Source organism: Hyperoodon ampullatus (genome assembly GCF_949752795.1).
Source record: "Hyperoodon ampullatus genome assembly, chromosome: 19".
In the NCBI taxonomy this organism is placed as follows: Eukaryota; Metazoa; Chordata; class Mammalia; order Artiodactyla; family Ziphiidae; genus Hyperoodon; species Hyperoodon ampullatus.
In genome coordinates this window covers 15,678,138-15,695,882 of record NC_136932.1, presented here as the reverse complement: position 1 = coordinate 15,695,882, position 17,745 = coordinate 15,678,138, and positions in this window count along the sequence as shown.

Below are 17,745 nucleotides of genomic sequence, written 5' to 3'. Positions count from 1 at the left end.
CTTCGGCGCTGTCGGTCTGTCTGGAGGTCTGCAGCGACCTTGTCCTGGACAGTCCCTTCGTCAGGGGAGGGTCTTAGCTTCCCGACACTCCGCCCGCCCCCTCGCTAGAAAATCCCCTGGAAAATCTTTTTCCAAGGGGTGTTTCCGAGGCGTCCCGGGCAGGGGGGTGCCGAGGGAGGGCGAGCGGCCGCTGCAGCCTCCGCGCCGCCAGGGGCGTCGGACTCCGCAGGCCGCTGTTCGGCTCTCTCCGCCCGCGCCCCTCCGGGGCCCGCGCTCCGGATCTCGGGGGCCACGCTGTAGCACCCGGTGCCCCGACGGCGGGTTTGCGCAGGAGCCGGGCGGCCTGCTGCTGAGCTGGGGAGGAAGGGTGGCTCCCGCCGGCCAATACGGCGGATCTTTTCTGGAGCTGCCGGTATGGCTGTGCGAGCAGCCGCAGGCTCCCCAGGACTTCGGGAGGGGACGCCCAGAAGCTCAGAAGCTCCAAAGAAGCCCCGGGAGTCCCCGGCCGCCCCCGCTCCCAGCCTTTCTGTGGAAAGTGACCAAAATACACAAGCATCCGCCGAACCCGGGAACTCGCGTGGTTATTTATTTTGTCCTGGTGGTGGGTTGGCCGATGTGGAGAGAGGCCGACTCCCAGAGCCCTTGCCCCACCTCGAAGCCTGACCCTAGACCACCCCTCGCCTGCCAGCGGGTGCGGGGAGGAGCTCAGGTCCGCGGGACTGCGAATGGATGCAAGGAGGAGGCAGAGACAGAATCTGAGGGGTGGGGAACGGTGAGCGCCCTGGAAGCTCCCCCGATGCGCCCAGCGAGCCCCTTCTGGGAAATCTCCCGTGGGGCCTCCCCTACCGTCCCACCCCCTGTCTTGGCCCCTTCGAGGGAGTCGCAGGCGAGTGGAGCTCTAAATTCGGGATTCCCAGAGCCTTCAGCGGGGCCCCGGCCTCCGACCCGGGATACCCCAAGCCTCACGGGGAACCCCGAAGAAGTGTCGCCGGTCTGCGCTTTTGACGCTGCCCCCTTCCAGCCGGGGGCAGATCGCGCCCCTCGGTTCCGCCGAGGGGCAGAATTCTCCTGGGTGCCACCTCAGGCGGGGGCCCCTAGGGACCCTCAAGGGCCCCAAGAGAGGAGCGATGCTATCTTGACGAGCCGCAGGCTCCCGCCCTGAGTACCGAGGGCCGAAAGAGCGGACCCTGGAGAAGCCGGGAAATTTTTAACGGCCCTACACCCGAGGGTGGTCACTGACAGTTCAGGGCCCCAAGGGGCCTGACCCGTGCCAACCGGGGAAACAAACGGCTTCTTAAAGAAACTCGCTCTCTGAATGGACGATCTCTGCCAGGAGATGCCATCACCCGCCCACGGAGCCCAGGTCTGGGCTCTGCCCGGAAGGGGCCGCCTGTGACTTCCCCAGCCAGTCCCCGGCTAAGAAAGCTCTCTAGTTAGTGTGACTTTTTAGGCCCCCAGAGGTGGATTTTAAGTAGCTGAGGGAGAATTTACTAGCAACGACTACAAAATCTGCCCAGGCTTTGACAAGAGCTCATTTCTCTCCTCTGTTCTTAGTAGGGGAACTTGTCTTTGACTTTAACTCTGGCGTATGTAACTTTGCCTTTTAGCGCTGGCTTTGGGGCAGCTGACCTTGTGGGACTGTGCGGGGGTGGGGGGGGGCGGTGAGTAGAGTGGGGAGGCTGTGTGGGAGTCCGGAACGCTGCCCCATGCACCTTCTAGGAGGGGTAGCTTTGTCCCTAAGGGCTCCGCTCCGCCCTCTGCGTCCCCACCCCCAAGTTTCTGTTCTTAGTCGCACCGCCCGCGAAGGGTCGGCTTTCATTTGGGTGGTGAAGCCCCTAACGCCCCCGCGTCCCTCCTCAGAGAGCAGCTGGGGGCTGGAGCTGGCGCGCGGGGAGGGGAACGGGTCCGGCGCGCCGCGAGGTCGTGGCCCCTTGGGGCAATCCTTGGGGCCACATTGGCCGCCGCAGGGTCGCGCCTGCAGCACGCGGGGGTCGCGGGCGCCGAAGCGGGACGCGTCGTTTTCTACGACGTCGGCTGGTCCACCCCTTCCCAGCGTCAGGGCAGCTTCTCAGGTTCTCCGGGAGAAGCCCACCCAGCCCCCGTCCCATGCTTGGTCGCAGGGCTCCCGCCCGCCTGGAGATATGCGCCCCCAGGATCCATATTTCAAATATGATCTTTGGTGTTGCTTCCACCGCCTGCCGCCGCCGCCGCGCACTCACAACGGCCTCTGCGTGCTGTGTTTTTCATTTGGGTTTCGTTTGCCCAAGGCCTCCCCGCGGATCTCCTGTGCCTACGAGGTTCACCCCATTCACACCCGCCCCTGCATTTTGCTCTCGGGTGCTTCCGTTGCGCCCCCCGAACCCTGCGGGGCCCATAGACAAGGCAGATTTCTTTCTTTCCTTTTTCCAATCAAGAGCTGCTGCAGCAAACCCGGGGATAAAATAAAAATCGCCAGGCGGACCCCGAAATAGTAGTCAGCCGAAGCGCGACTGCTACCCCACCCTCCCCCCAGCCCAGTGCGCTCCCCCTCCCCACCTCGCGGCGCGCCGAGGGTTAAGCGTGCGCGGGAGTGGGTAGTTGGCAACGCAGGAAAAGCGGGGGTGGGGTGCCGAGCGCGGCGGGCCGGGGAAGCTGGGCTCGCTCTCCTCCCCCTCCTCGCCCCCGCCAACCCCGGGGTGGCGAGGCCCGAGCGATAGGAAGGGCCCGGTGCGTCTCCGCCTTCTCCGCTGGCCGGCAGCCGAGGCCGGCCGCGGCCCGGAACCGCGAGGACGCTGCTTCGAGGCCGCGTCCTGCGTAGCCCGGGCGGGGGAGGGGGCGGTGGCTTCGGAGCCGCGGCCGCGCGTCGCCAACCAGCCGATCGATCCCCAGGGGCGGGAGCGCGGCGAGCTCCGCTGGACACCTGGGGCGGGGGTTATCCCTGCAGGATCAAAAGGAGAACGGAGGGGGTGCTCAGGGATCCGGTGACCGTGGGATGGCGGCCGGGAGGGCCCAGCCAGAGCACAGTTCGGCCTGTGCTGCAGGGGCCGAGGGCTGGGGGCGGGTGGTAACGCCTGGGGTACCCTCTAATCCCATGTTGTCTGCATTGGGGCCGCCTTTGGCCACTTCCGGAGCTGAGTCTGGCAGCCCTGAAACTTCGTCCCTCCGTGTCCAGGTCCCCGTCCCCACCCCACCCCCACTCCCTATGACGAGGTTGTCGGACGTGGTCACCTAGTCCATCCCCCTCGCCCCGCCCTCCTGAATCCTGATAGAAATGGGTGGGTGTCCCCTCGACCCCACCTCCGGAAAGATCCCCCAGGTTTGTCCAAGAAGTCCTCCTGCCCAGCTTCTTCCGGAGGATAGTTTCCTGTGATTGTCCCTGAGGACCCCCAAGGGATCCCCTTCGGTTCCCAGGGGCCCCGGCCGCTGCCTCACCTGCCTGCTCCAGGTGCCGGGGCGGGGCCGGGGCAGTGGCGCTGAGGAGCCTGCACTCTCTACGCCCTCCCCTAGGGGGCGGGCTCCCCTCGGGCTGGCAGGCAGCTGGGGCCTGCCAGAGCTGGCCGCCCTCTGCGCCCCGGGGAGTGGGAAGGAGATGTGCACGTGGGGCAAAGTGGGGGATCTCACTGCTGTGGGGGGTGAACAGAGGAGCCCCGCGCGCGCTGCCTCTAACTCACCCCTCCCCCTCACTCCGGCTGCGAGGCTGCCTTTCTAGCCAGAAACAACCAGCCCAAGAGCGACTTGGAGCGTTAGGAGCCCACCCTGCACACTCAGGACTGAACACAACCCAATGGCCAGGGCCATTGTTTCCCAAACCGGCCCCTTGCTCAGTGCCCTTTCATTCCCAGAGAGAAGTCGGCAGGAGCGTATATACATTTTTTTATTTGAGGTTTTTAAAGGAAATCTCAGGTCAAGAGCATCACAAAGCCCCTGTTCTGCTATCAAAGGGCCAATAAGAAGTAAACTGATATTACAGTGCATATTTCCCCAGAGAGCCAGGGGGATTTATGTAGGAATTGGGGGGCAGGGGGGATAGAGCAGAAACTCCACCACGAACTCTCTTCCCTAAACTGAGCTTCACTAAAAAAAAAAGTTGGCTTGGCCGACAAATGCCACATCTTAAAAATGCCCTAACACTTCCCTGTAAGGGATGCTCCCCTGGGTTGCTGACTGGGAAGGAGAATAAAACCCCAAGAGATACCCCAGGCAGGGGGAAGGGACACCAAGTCCTCTCCTCTGATGGAGACAATACCCTTGAGAAAGGCAGGAGGTGGGTTGGAACGTGTCAAGATTATTTATAATCACTGAAGTCCCAAATAAAGTTCAGTATTTCATTTTTTCTGGGCTTAGACAGACGGATGGCAGAAGGAATACGGTGAGTGTAGCTGTAGGAATGTGGGATTGATGAAGGGCATGAGTGGGCCCACACAAGCCAGCCAGCTGCATGCTTCTGGGCAGGGCTACTTTTCCATCAGACTGGGGAGGCTCAGTGCCAGGGCCCACAATACTTTTTGGGGTCCCCGAAAATGTTCTAGTTTCTTTTTGTTGTTGTTTTTAAATTGTGGTAAAATATACATAACATAAAATTTACCATTTTAACCATTTTAAGTGTTCTGTGGCATTAAGTACATTTACATTGCTATGTAGCCATCACCCCCATCCATCTCCAGAATTTTTCATCTTCCTACACTGAAACCCTACCCATTAACCAATAACTCCCCATTCTCTCCCCCCAGCCCCTGACAACCACCATTCTACTTTCTGTCTCTATGAATTTGACTACTCTAAGTTCTTCATATAAGTAGAATCATCCAGTATTTGTTCTTTTGTGTCTGGCTTATTTCACTTAACATAATGTCTTTAAGGTTCATCCATGTTGTAGTATGTGTCAGAATTTCCTTCTTTCTTAAGGCTGAATTATATTCTATTGTATGTATATCTAATTTCTTTTAAAATCAGAAGAAAAACCCTTAAGTTCAAAGAAAATGTTTTAATGTAGACTATTAATGTGTTCATCTTTATATCAAGGCAGTTATAAACTATAATTTTTAACACTTTTTCTTTAAATGGAGAAAGGGGCCCACAAAGGCAAAAGTGCCCAGGGCCCTTAGAATGTGGTCCTGCTTTGGGGAGAACTTTCAAGAATGGCACCTCTGGGGAGACTTGGTGAACAGGAACCACCAGCTCTCTCTGTGGATGGGTTGAGGAGTATCAGTTGTTGGCCTGGGGCTGGTGGCACTGGGGGTCCAGAACATTGACCTGCATGTGTGTCCCACTGTCTATAGGCATCATTGGGCCACTTCTCCTCACTTTGGAGTGCAGGTTTCTGTCTGATGCTACTGAAATAAAAAGCACGTAAAAGTAATAGGGAACACCAGGAAATAAAAACACAAGGCCTGTCTTTCTTTCCTTCTTTGATGTAAAGAGTTCAGTTCTGCAGGGCTCAGAACCAGCTCTGGCTCTACGGATTCCTCCCGGATGTCCGTCTGGCCTGTGTCAGCGAGTTGATTGCCTGTGATTTGACAGTAATGATCATAATGGGGTGATTTTGTATTCTTTGACTGATTCAGATCGAAAGGTTCAGAAACGGACTTGTGCCTCCCACTCCCACCCCCTTGCTTGAAACTGATGTTTTTCTTTGAGTCCAAAGAAATAGCAGAGTCTCATGGAAAAAGATCCATATAGAGAAAGTGTCCCTTCCTTTTTAAACCTATTAGGGATTATAGGTTTCTTTTTCAGCCTGGAGACCAAGAACAAATGCCATGGAAGCCGAGAAATATTGCACAGGACAAGAGAAATGTTGCCACAGAAGCCTCCGTGGACGAGAGGTATTTCTCAGAATTTTTTTTTTTTTTTTGGCTGCATTGGTTCTTCGTTGCTGCGAGCGGGCTTTCTCTAGTTGTGGTGAGCGGGAGCTACTCTTCGTTATGGTGCTCGGGCTTCTCCCTGCAGTGGCTTCTCTTGTTGCGGAGCACAGGCTCTATGCATGCAGGCTTTAGTAGTTGTGGCTTGCAGGCTCTAGAGCGCAGGCTCGGTAGTTGTGGCACACAGGCTAGTGGGCGCATGTGGGATCTTCCTGGACCAGGGCTCGAACCTGTGTCCCCTGCATTGGCAGGCGGATTCTTAACCACTGCACCACCAGGGAAGTCCTCTCAGAATTTTGAAAACCAACTACAGCTGTTCTGTGCATGGAGCTAACTGGGGATTACTCCCTCCCACACACTCTGCTGATGTGACTGCTTCATCTCCCTCTCAGTTGCCCACCACTGGCAGAGATACACTCCTGTTTACACTGAGCCTGCCTTCTTTCTCCAAATAGGCGCAGACAGACAGACAGACACAAATGCTGTGGGTATCAAAGCGATTAAACCAAGGGTAACTCGCTCCCTGGTTACTTCCCACTTGTTTCTCAGCCTGACTCCTTGCTAACTGGCTTTTGCACGTCATGCAGGAATGACAAAGAAGCCCTGTGCTCCTCAGTGGGACCTGTGTGTGTCCTGGAGGACAGGTCCCAGCTCTGGAGCAGCTCTGGTTTTCAGAAAGGCCAGGCCGGTATCTGTGCACAGTCTGCAGAGCTGGTGCTTGCTGTTTCTCAGACGCATCGATTATGCTATTTTCACGGCACTCATAGAGGCCTGGTTATTCGCGCTGCACACCAGCGATTCCCCCCTAAATTCAGACCCTCCAACCCCACTGAGGAGTGCCTATACCTGCCACTTCAGGGTTCCTAAGTCTACCTTCTAGAGAAGAGCAGGGTTAAGGTAGAGTGTTTGCCTCTGTCACCCCAACCCCAGGGAGCCAAGGCTTTTTTGTCAGTTTCCTGGGATGGGGTGGGAGGCATAAAGGAGGAGGTTCCCATGCAAAGTGGAAGTGGGGCTACTGGCTGGACGCAAGGCGTGTCCCCCATCATCTGCTTATATCCTGGACCAGTGCTCGGCCCAGCCCCCTCCCTCTGGGTCCTGCACCAGCTGGGACGGGAGGGAGGTGTATCTTTAAGACCAAAGACAGGCAGTGAGGGAGAGGTGCTTACGGAAGAGCAGGCTCCAGGTTGCCAAGGTGAATCTGTCGATAGAGTATTGAACAGGCCTGTCCAGTGGCCGGAATTGTTTTTGTCAAAACAGCCATCCTCTGGCCCTGCTCGCAGGGCCCGGAGCACTGCAGACAGGATCCCAGGTGGAGAGGAGTCTCCTAGGACAGAAAGCCCACCAGTGCCTCCCCCTCCTGAGGGCGCATTAGTCAGGAAACCTGGGTTTCTTTCCTCCTGCATGGATGACCCGGAGCGGCACAAAGCACGCCAGCGCTCTGGACCTGCCGTCCTTCACCAGGCACTTCCAAGGGGCTGTTTGTTTGTCCACTTTGCAGGGCAAAAAGAAAATGCAGGGCCCCTCATTTAAAAATTATGAACAGGGCTTCCCTGGTGGCGCAGTGGTTGGGAGTCCGCCTGCCGATGCGGGGGACACGGGTTCGTGCCCTGGTCTAGGAAGATCCCACATGCCGCGGAGCGGCTGGGCTCGTGAGCCATGGCCGCTGAGCCTGCACATCCGGAGCCTGTGCTCCCCAACAGGAGAGGCCACAACAGTGAGAGGCCCGCGTACCACAAAAAAAAAAAAAAAAAAAATTATGAACAAATTCAAGATGGAGCATGAAGCCAGCATGGGGCCCTTCTGAGTATGGGGCCCATGCTGTGAGGTTGGCCCTGTGCCCACCCCTAGTAGCTCACTGTCCAATCTCTGCTGGTGTTCCACAAATGCTGTGCTCCTCCCCAGTCTCTTGGGCTCCAAGCTCATCAGACCAGCTCACTCCAATAGTCAGACCCTGAAAGGAGGCCAGCTGTCCTGGTCAGCCCGTCATCTCTGTTGGGAGAGACTCTCATGGTGGTCCCTGTGGTCAGGTGTCCAGCTCTGGCCACGATGGCCAGGCTCACACAGCAGGGAGAGTGTTAGGAGGGGGTGGGGGCAAGGCAGGTGTTTGGAGTGTGGCCTCATTAGTCCACAAGCCCACTAAAATCCTTCCAGTTCTCGTGTTTACACCCTTGGCCACCCTCAGCCCTAACACCTGATGGAACGTCTCTACTCCTCCCCGTCTGCCCCACGAGCCACCCAGTTGGAAGTATTGAGATTCCAGGGGTTCTGGCTCAAGGGGCCTGCAGACATGGCCAGATAGGGCTGTTGGGATGAGGAAGAACCTGGGCAAGGTGACACCTGCTGGCAGTCCTTCCGCCGTGAGGAGGAAGCAGCACAGAGTGATCAGAAGCAGACCCAGCCCGGCCTCTCTTGGCATTCCCCCACTGCTACCTGAGTGACTCCAGGCCTCAGATTCTTCATCTGCAAAAAGGAGACCTCGGCTCAGCATCCCTGCAAAGGCTGCCAGGGCCCCATGTGACCTGCCTCTGTCACCTTCTGCCTTCCTCTCCTCCCACTCTCCACTTTGCTGCTCCAGTCACAAGGAGCCCTCTGATCCTTGAACACTCCAAGCACACTGCTGCCTTAGGGCCTTTGCACTGGCTGTGGCTACAGCCTGGAACTTTCTTCCTCAGATAGCTGCATGGTTCTCTTCTTTTCCTTCAAGTCTTCGCTTAAATGTCATTTTTTCAATGTGTTGCTCCTGACCACCCATGACTAGGCTCCCTGCCCGCATCGCCTTGCCAGTCTCCCTTTTTTCTGTAGCACTACCTTCACTCTCTGACAATATCCTCTGTGTACTGGTGATGCTCCTTCTCTCTCTCCCCTGCTGGAATGTGAGTCCACAAGGGCAGAGTCTTGCTCAGCAACTTTCTCTGATATGTCCCCAGCATCTAGAACACTGCCTGGCACGTAGTAGGCTCCCAGTAAGCATCTGTGAAGTGACTGTTGAATAAATAGGACTTTTTTGCCCCAGGAACAAGATGCTGTCACCAGTGGTGTGCTGGAGCTGGCTCACACCACTCTCAAGAGCCAAGGCCTTAATTTTCAGAAATTTTGTGAGCCAGCTGTTAAACACGGGTGTTATTAAAAATTAAACTATTTAAATTTATAAGGAAATAAATTATATTAAGAACACAGGTAGGGACTTCCACAGTGGGACAGTAGCTAAGAGTCCGCCTGCCAATGCAGGGGACACGGGTTTGAGCCCTGGTCCAGGAGGATCCCACATGCCGCGGAGCAACTAAGCCCGTGCGCCACAACTGCTGAGCCTGCGCTCTAGAGCCCGTGCTCCGCAACAAGAGAAGCCACCGCAGTGAGAAGCCCGCGCACCACAATGAAGAGTAGCCCCCGCTCGACGCAATTAGAGAGAGCCTGCATGCAGCAACGAAGACCCAACACAGCCATAAATAAATAAATAAATAAATAAACTAATTAATTAATTAATAATAAATAAATAGAACACAAGTGATAAATGCTTAAAACTCGTTTCTTCCTAGTGATTTCACTCCATTTGATGCTTACCATGTTCTTGGGGTGATTCACTTCTATTGTACCTGATGGTGGAAATGTTGGACAATGGTGGCTGCTGTGCATCTTGTCCCAATTCCTTGTTCAGTGACTTCCTGCTGGCAGCTTGAAATCAGCCATGGTGGGAGTATTTACACCACAGAAATTGGTAAACACTGCAAATCACATCTTGCTTAACTGTTTTGTTGATTGTCTAGACTTAAGAAAGTGATGGAAAAAAATGTTAATGATGCAGATTAAATTTAAAAGTGTGTCCTGTTTGTAGCCATTACAAAAAATTGAGGAAATACCCTTCCGATACTAAAAAACTCTTATCTGATTCAGTGAAGAAGTCTCTCACATCATTATGAACCAGCGAAGTTTGACTTACTTTGTTGTTTCACTTTCATTTTACTGGTTGGCTTCAATACCAACTAACAATCATGTCAGAACTATACTCATTCATCAATGGCAAGCATAGGTTGGCCACCGATCAAAGAGTTTGGCAAAAAAAATCAATGAAAGCATTCTGTGAAACAACTGGTTATACAGAGTTTACAGTAAAGAAGATTGTATATTTTATTATAATTTGTAAATTCTATGATACACATCTTTTATATCAGTAAAATTACATATATTCCACCTGACCCCCACTCCCCTGGGTGCTACTGCTAAACATTTATCAGCACCTCACACAGGGACCAGCCCAGAGGTGGCATTTAGATTATTGTAAATAAATGAAATATATTTAGTAAAATGGGGCTGAGGGGACTAATTCAACTCTGTATGTAGCCCTAAAGAAGGCCAGGAGATGGGAGGAGAAACCCAGGCCTGGGACAGGCGATGGTGAGAGCTGGGGTCTTGGGATGCCACGAGAGGACCCTGAGTGGGCGTGGGGACACAAGGAGACCCCTGTGGAGTGTAATGAAGGAAGGCCTGTGGATGGTGAACCAAGGCCTTTCAGGACAACACCCCTGTAGCTTCTCCTCCCAGGACAAGATGCTCCCTCTTGTAGGCTGCACAGGATGCCAGACCCCCTAAGTCATTGTCCTAAAGGCAGATGGCCCCAGGCCCCCAGACAAAGGCCCTGTTATCCTCAGGATTGCCCCATGCTGCTCTCTCTGTCCTCCAAGCTTGTTAGGGGACCTTGTGTCCTAGGACTGATCACGTTCACATTCCCGGTCTCTTTATCGGCTAAACCCAAGGAGGGGCTGGTCCAACTTCAACCCTGACCCTCCGCTTGCTGGTGGGAAAGAATTATCCTTTTGTTTTGTTTTATAAGTATGTTTGCATAAAGTATGCTTCAGATTGGTGGGAGGGTCAGAGAAGGCCTCAGAGAGCAAGTCACATGTGAATTATGACTTGTATGTTGAGAAGGAGACAGCCATGTAAAGATGGGGTGTGGGGTGCAGGTTGTTCCTGGGAGAGGGGGCAGCAGGTACAAAGGCCCTGAGACAGGCACAGACTGGGAGTGTATGAGGACCAGAAGGAAGGCAGGACACGGGGCCACTGTGAGCTGGGGGATCAGGGTGGGAGAGCAGATCGGAGAACGATGAAGGCTGTTTGCCCTAGCGGCTGTCATGAGGAGTTTGGACTTGATTCTAATTGTATGGAAGTCCTTTGGAGGTTTTAAGTAGGGAAGTGGGGGGAACCATTATGTGCCGGCAGATAACCAGGTCAGGCCTAGACCCTGGGGACACAAGGCAAGTTCCCAGGCCTTGAGAAAGAGCTCCAGGATTAGCGTTCCTGGAGGCCCATTCTCCACCTGGTCATCTTTTAAGAAGCATCTCAGAACTACCATCTCTCTCCCCTGTGAGCAGCATGGATATGAAGACTCAAATGCCAAAAATAGAGGGTAGGGCTAGAGGCACAGTCTCCAGCAGCCAGGCTGCATAGGTCTGCATGGGGGTGGGGTATTTACTCCCCTTGTGACCTTGAGCAACTGATTCATCATCCTGTGCCTGTTTCCCCATCCTGAAAACGAGGCTAATGATAAAACGGTAGTCATGGAGGTTAGCTGGATCAATAGACAAAGCTTTGCACAGCACCTGCCAGGCAGAAGGCACAAGTGTTAGCTATTATTGTTATTTTTATTGTTTTTATGATTGCTGTCAAGACAGGGAGGAACCCAGGCATCCAAGCCTGGGTCAGAACCCCAGCTCAGGATAAGGAAGCCTGGGGCCATGGAAGCTGATTACGTTGACTGGTAGGTGGGTGAGGCCAAAGCTGCCCACCTCACTGCTCTCCACAGAAGCAGATGTTATGAGCTCCAGAAGCCTCGCCTTCAGGGCCCATGGAGCCCCTGGAACCCCCGGGTCCTCAGGGCTTGGGGCCCCTCAGTCCCTGCTGGTCTCGATGGGCAACCCTGGGCACAGGGAGGAGGCTTTTGTTCTCAGTGCAGGTTGCCCCCTTAACTGGATCTGTGTGGCCCTAGGAAGTCCTCTGTGCAGGGAAACAAGCTGTCTTGGCCCAGGGGGCAGAGGCACAGCCGAGCTGGGACTCTATCGCGGGTGTGGAGGGTGGGCTCTCTGAGAATCGGAGTCAAGATCCCGGCCTCTGTGTCATCTATTTTGGGTCTTCGGATCACTGTGTGTGAAGAGGATCTTTGAACACCAAGCCCAGTGCCAGCCTTGGACACTTGGGGGTAGTGTGCGTGGCTCAGCTGGGCAGGGCTGGGCTAATGCCCCCACCAACCTCTGGCTGCAAGAGCAAAGGAAGGGGCTGGGAGGCCACGAGAGGGGGGCCAGGGGGTCACCCAGCTCCAGGGGAGCCACTTGCTGGCTTGTGTGTGGGACTGGGGCTCTGTCCACGGCGGCCCCGTCCCAGCGAGCCCCACACTTTGAGCAGGAAGCTGTGTTCCAAGGGCCTTTTCCATTTCCTGGTCATGACCAGGCCCTGGGTCTTCATACCTGGTGACCAGCCTTCAGGAGGTCCTGGGGTTGTGGTGAGGATTGGAGTGAATTAAACGGACACAAATCTCCGTTAACATAGAGTTTATCATTTTAGAAGGTGGATCCGGGAGGGGTAGCGGGGCCTGAGGACTGGCCGAAGGTAGCTCTGGTGACTTGGGCCCACCAAGTGTCGGGCTGGGTGCCTGGTGAACACACTCTTACTTTATCCACGTGACGTGGTCACTATTACCCTCAGCTCTGTGGGGAAACTGAGGCAAAGAGAGTGGAATGATATGCAAGAGAGGTGAGTGTGCTTTGCACATGGGATGGATGTGAACTTGTGGTGGGGGGCAAGGAATGGGTGAATAGCAGCTCCCCCTCCCAGATATGTCGACCTGACACCTCAGAATATGGTTTTCTTTGGAATAGGAGTCTTTGGAGTTGTACTTAAGGTAAGGATCCTGAGGTGAGATCATTCTGGATTAGAGTGAAATACAAGAAGTCTCTTAGAAGAGACTGAAAAGGAGAAGATACACAAAGACATTCTCCTTACATCTGGGGAAGAAGCCATGTGACGATGAAGCCACAAGCCAAGGTATGCCTGTGACTGCCGGAAGCTGGAGAAAGTGAGGAGTGGTCCCCCAAGACCTTCAGGTGGAGCACGGCCCTGCCCACACCTTGATTTTTGACTCTGGAGTCTAGAGCTGTGAGAAATTAAACTGCTTAAAAGCCCCCCAGTTTGGGGTGGAGACAGGATTTGAGCCTGGGGTGTCTGCCATAAAGCCTCATTTCTCCATCACCCTGCTGCCCAGGCTGGATCCTGGCATGAATGTCCCCTGTCCTTTTCTTTTTGGTAGAGAGACAAGAGCCGCTAGTCTCTCTGAGCACCTGCTATGGGCTGGGTGCTGGGGTACATCTTCTCACAAAGTTGTCATGCCCAGACTGTCAGCTCCTTTATTATCCATTTTACACGAGGGGGCCCTGGCCTGTCCCTGAAAATGTGGGGGGACTTGCAGAGGAGGGGCTCTGAACCTGAGAGCTGTCCTTTGCTTCTGCCAGAATGCCCCCGAATGGGCAAGATATGATGAGTGTCACTAAGTAAACAGCATGATGCTGTTACAACCCCATAGTTCCCCCCTAAACACACGTGCCCAGAGAAAGGTCTGGAAAGGTATACCTCTTGGGGTTGTTCTCAGTCCTTCCCTTCCCACTGGCTCCTGCCCTGGGTCCCACTCTCATCTCCAGATGTCTGGATAATGGGAAGCGCTGTAGCTCTGGCCTCTCTGCTTCTTTTCTTCCCTCCCAAACATGCCTCAAATTCCCATTTCATTATTCATTCTTGCCTGAATCGCCCCATTCCTCTCATTGACGCACCAGAGGCCTTCTCCTAGCACCCACCTGCTGTCCAGCCCTTCCTCTTCAGCCCCATCTGTCACCCTGCTCTCCTTGGGGGAGCCCATCGCAGATGGGCAGTCTTCCCTCATTTCCTTTCAGGTTCTGGGCTGCTGAGGCCTTGCTCCTTCCCTTTTGGGGCAAGCAGAGAGGAGACAAACATTTACCAAGCACTCCCGTACTCCCTTAATGCCAGGCCTGGCGTGAGACCCTTCACTCACATGCTGGCCCCTCCTGAGAGCCCTGATGTTTAATCATATCCCCATTTCACAGATGAGAAAACTGAGGCTCAGATGCTGACCAAATGGCTTCACGCAGCTTCTATGTGCCAGAGTTGGGATTGCAAACACTCATCCAAGTCTGTGCCCCTGATGGGTGCCTACCGTGTACTAGGCAGTCAGACACAATACTGTCACTGGGACGCCTGCTCTGCAAACCGCCCCCTCCCCAAGATGGGGCCACACAGACCGTGTGTTCTCTCTGTTGGCCCTCACATCTGTAGCTCTGTTGTTGACACTTCAGCACATGGTGTGGGACGGTGACGTAACGCTTTCATGTCTGTGCACACCCAGGCCTTATCTCCCTGCTCAACTATAAATTTGGGGCTGGTGGGACATGCCTGCATTTCCTCAGCATCTCCTGTGTCCCTAGCAGGCATTCAGGCACGCATGCAGCGATTCATTTTGAAGGAATGCACACCACGTGAAGTAAACAGTGACGTTGACCTCTAGGACGGAATTTCAGGCCCAAATGCCTTTATAGGGCGTCGTGGTACTAGGTGTTGAGAACCTTACGAAACTCCTCATTTCTGGTCCCACCAGCGGGCAGGGTGGGACTGGAGGAGCCCACACTCAGCGTCACTCAGCAGGTGGCCAGGCTGGGAACTGAAGGCTGGCTTTTCTGTGAGAGACAGGAGGGCCACTGGACTTTTCTATTGATCGTGAGGGTTTAGGGCAACACTGTTCAACAGAAATGTCATAGGAGCCACGTCTGTAATTTTAAGTTTTCTGGTAGTCACGTGAAAAAAGTAAGAGACAGGTAAAATTTATTTTAATAAGGTATTTTATTAGCCCAGTATATCCAAAATATTATTTCAACATGTGTTCAGCATAAAAGTTATTAATGAGATATTTGACCTTACATCTGTTGTTCTCAGTCTGGGAAATTGGGCGTGGTTTTTGCAGTTTGAATGCCTCTCCACTGGCACTCGCTCGAAGGCCACATGTGGCTTGTGGCCCCATGCTGGACAGCGAGCTTGGGGCTGGATGTGGTAACTCCCAAATCCCAGCTGAGCAAACCTGTTTAAGCCTTATGATTTGTCCCTGGTTTATGTCCCCCTAGGCCCCGTGGGCCTGAGGCAGCACCAGTGGCTGAACCCAGTGTCAAGGGTCGTGTGGTCATTTGTGTCAGTGTGGTCAGGCCTGGCATCAGGCTTGGTGAGGGCGCTTCCTCTGGGCCAAAGCAAGCGCCGACCAAGAGTGCTACGCGGAATCGAAAAAGAAATGATACAAATGAACTTATTTACAAAACAGAAACAGACTCACAGACTTAGAGAATGAACTTACGGTTACCAGGGGCGGAGAGTGGGGGGAAGGGATAGTTAGGGAGTTTTGGATTGACATGTACACCCTGCTATATTTAAAATGGATAACTGGGGCTTCCCTGGTGGCGCAGTGGTTAAGAATTCGCCTGCCAATGCAGGGGACACGGGTTTGAGCCCTGTTCTGGGAAGATCCCACGTGCCGCGGAGCGACAAAGCCCGTGAGCCACAACCACTGAGCCTGCACTCTAGAGCCCGTGCTCTTCAACAAGAGAAGCCACCACAATGAGAAGCCCGCGCACCGCAACGGAGAGTAGCCCCCACTCACAGCAACTAAGGAAAGCTGTGTGCAGCAACGAAGACACAACGCAGCCAAAAATAAATAAATTTATTGAAAAATAAATAAATAAATAGATCCTTAAAAAAAATAAAAATAAAATGGATAACCAACAAGGACCCACTGTATAGCACAGGAAACTCTGCTCAAAGTTATGTGGAAACCTGGAGGGGAGGGGAGTTTGGGGGAGAATGGATACATGTATACATATGGCTGAGTCTGTGCACATGAAACTATCACAACACTGTTAATCGGGTATACTCCAATATAAAATAAAAAGTTTAAAAAAAGAGTGTTGCCTCCAGCCCACCTCCCCCTGGAGGCCCACCCAGGTTGATTTAGAAAATGAGATCAGAGTCAGGGTGGGTGGTGGCCTTTGCAGACACCTGTGGGGCTGGACGTTCACATCAATAATGTGTCCCCTGCACACCTGGCTCACTCCAAACCCTTCCTCCCAGGACACAGCAGTTTTCCAATGGCCTAGGAGGCTGGCTGGCAGGGTGGCAGGGGACAGCTGGAGCTTGGGTTTCTTTGGGGAAGGGTTTCTTCTTCCTGGGTGCTGGTCTGGGCTCCTGTTACAGGCAGGAAGCTGCTGATGTCTGCGGGACAGGGCACACCACCGAGGTGTCTGTGGGATGCTGCCTGGAGCGGACCCAAGAGGGGCCGTGAGCATCTGCTTATCATTTAAGTGGATGCTGTTTGCTGGCAGCTGAAGGTAATTATGGGGCTGCGTCCTTGAGGACGGTTCTGCGCATGTGTCTCCTGAGGGGATGGTGGCCGTCAGCTGCTCAGCGAGCTGTGAATCGCTGGGGCTGTGGGCAGTGCCTCCATTCGCTGCTTCGGGATGCCTGGGATAAAACTGCCAAATCTGTTTGAGATGGAGACATTTCTCCTTCTCAGGGCTGGTGCCATCAGTAGGTGGTCCTGTTGGCACTGACCTCTGGCCTCCAGTCACAGGCTTTGCCCCCCAGGATGTCTGTCCCCAGCAGCCTCTGTCTGGCCTCGTCCCTTAGGCCCCTCTCTGTGGTTTCTCTATGCTCTGTCCTCCTCTCTGCCTTCTACTCACGAGCTCCAGTCTCCTCTGATTCTTTCCACCCTCTCCCTTTTCAAGGACTCTTCTGGCTGTGCCTGTGTGCCTCATTCAGGTCCTCCTATTTTGTTGCCGGGGCAGTCACAGTACTGCATTTAATAGTGTCCTCCCACCCCTCCACCAATTTCATTTCTATCCGGAACTTCAGAATGGTAACTTGTTTGGAAAGAGGGTCTTTGCAAACGCAATCAACTTAAAATGAGGTTGTTAGGGTGGGTCCTAACCCACTATGACTGGTTTCCTTATACGAAGAGGGAAATTTGGACACAGAGACACAGATATACTGGGGAGAAAGCCACACGAAGACAGAGATAGACATTGGAGTGATGCATTTAGAAGTCAAGGACGCCAAGGTTTGCTGGTAGCCACCAGAAGCTGAAAGAGGCAGGAAGGGTCCTCCCCTAGACCTTCAGAGGGAGCCCGACCCTGCTGACACCTTGATTTCGGACTTCTGGCCCCCAGAGAAGCAATTCCTGTTGGTCAAGCCTCCAGTGAGTGGTCCTTTGTTACAGCAGTCCCAGGACACTCAGCCAGGCCTTTTCGCTGGGCTGGACCCCAGAACAATAGGAGAATCCCTCCGGCCGACCCTACTCTCGGTCTGTTGAGGCTCCAATCCTCAGCAGGCTGTCCCTCACATCCAGCTCTGTCTGCAGAAGCCCTGAGCTAACACGCATTTTCAGGGATAATGGTTTCAGAAATCCAAAGGATTTCTTTGAGCTCACCAGACGCTGACCACAGCCAAGCCGCAACCCCACACTTGACAAGTGATGCAATCAATGCCTTGACAGTGTTTTCGGGAGATAATTGGGAGCAGAGGGTGGGGTGGACAAGAACAGGCAGACGAGAGCACGTTATTGCAACAGTGTGGACTAAAGCCGTCCCTGCCTGAACCAGGTGACGGTGTGGGTAGAGGTAACAGACCTTGGGAACAATACTGGCAGAATGGGGCAACATCGGCAGAGCAGGGAGGTCACCAAGAAGGCACGTGGTCTTGTGCAGGTGGAGCTGAACTGACCGGGTGGCCAGTAGTAGCCAGCGAGGAGGGCTGTGTGGCAGGATGGTTAGGAACCATCTGGGCCAGAGTCTTGGCTCTGCCCTGACCACGGTTGGGA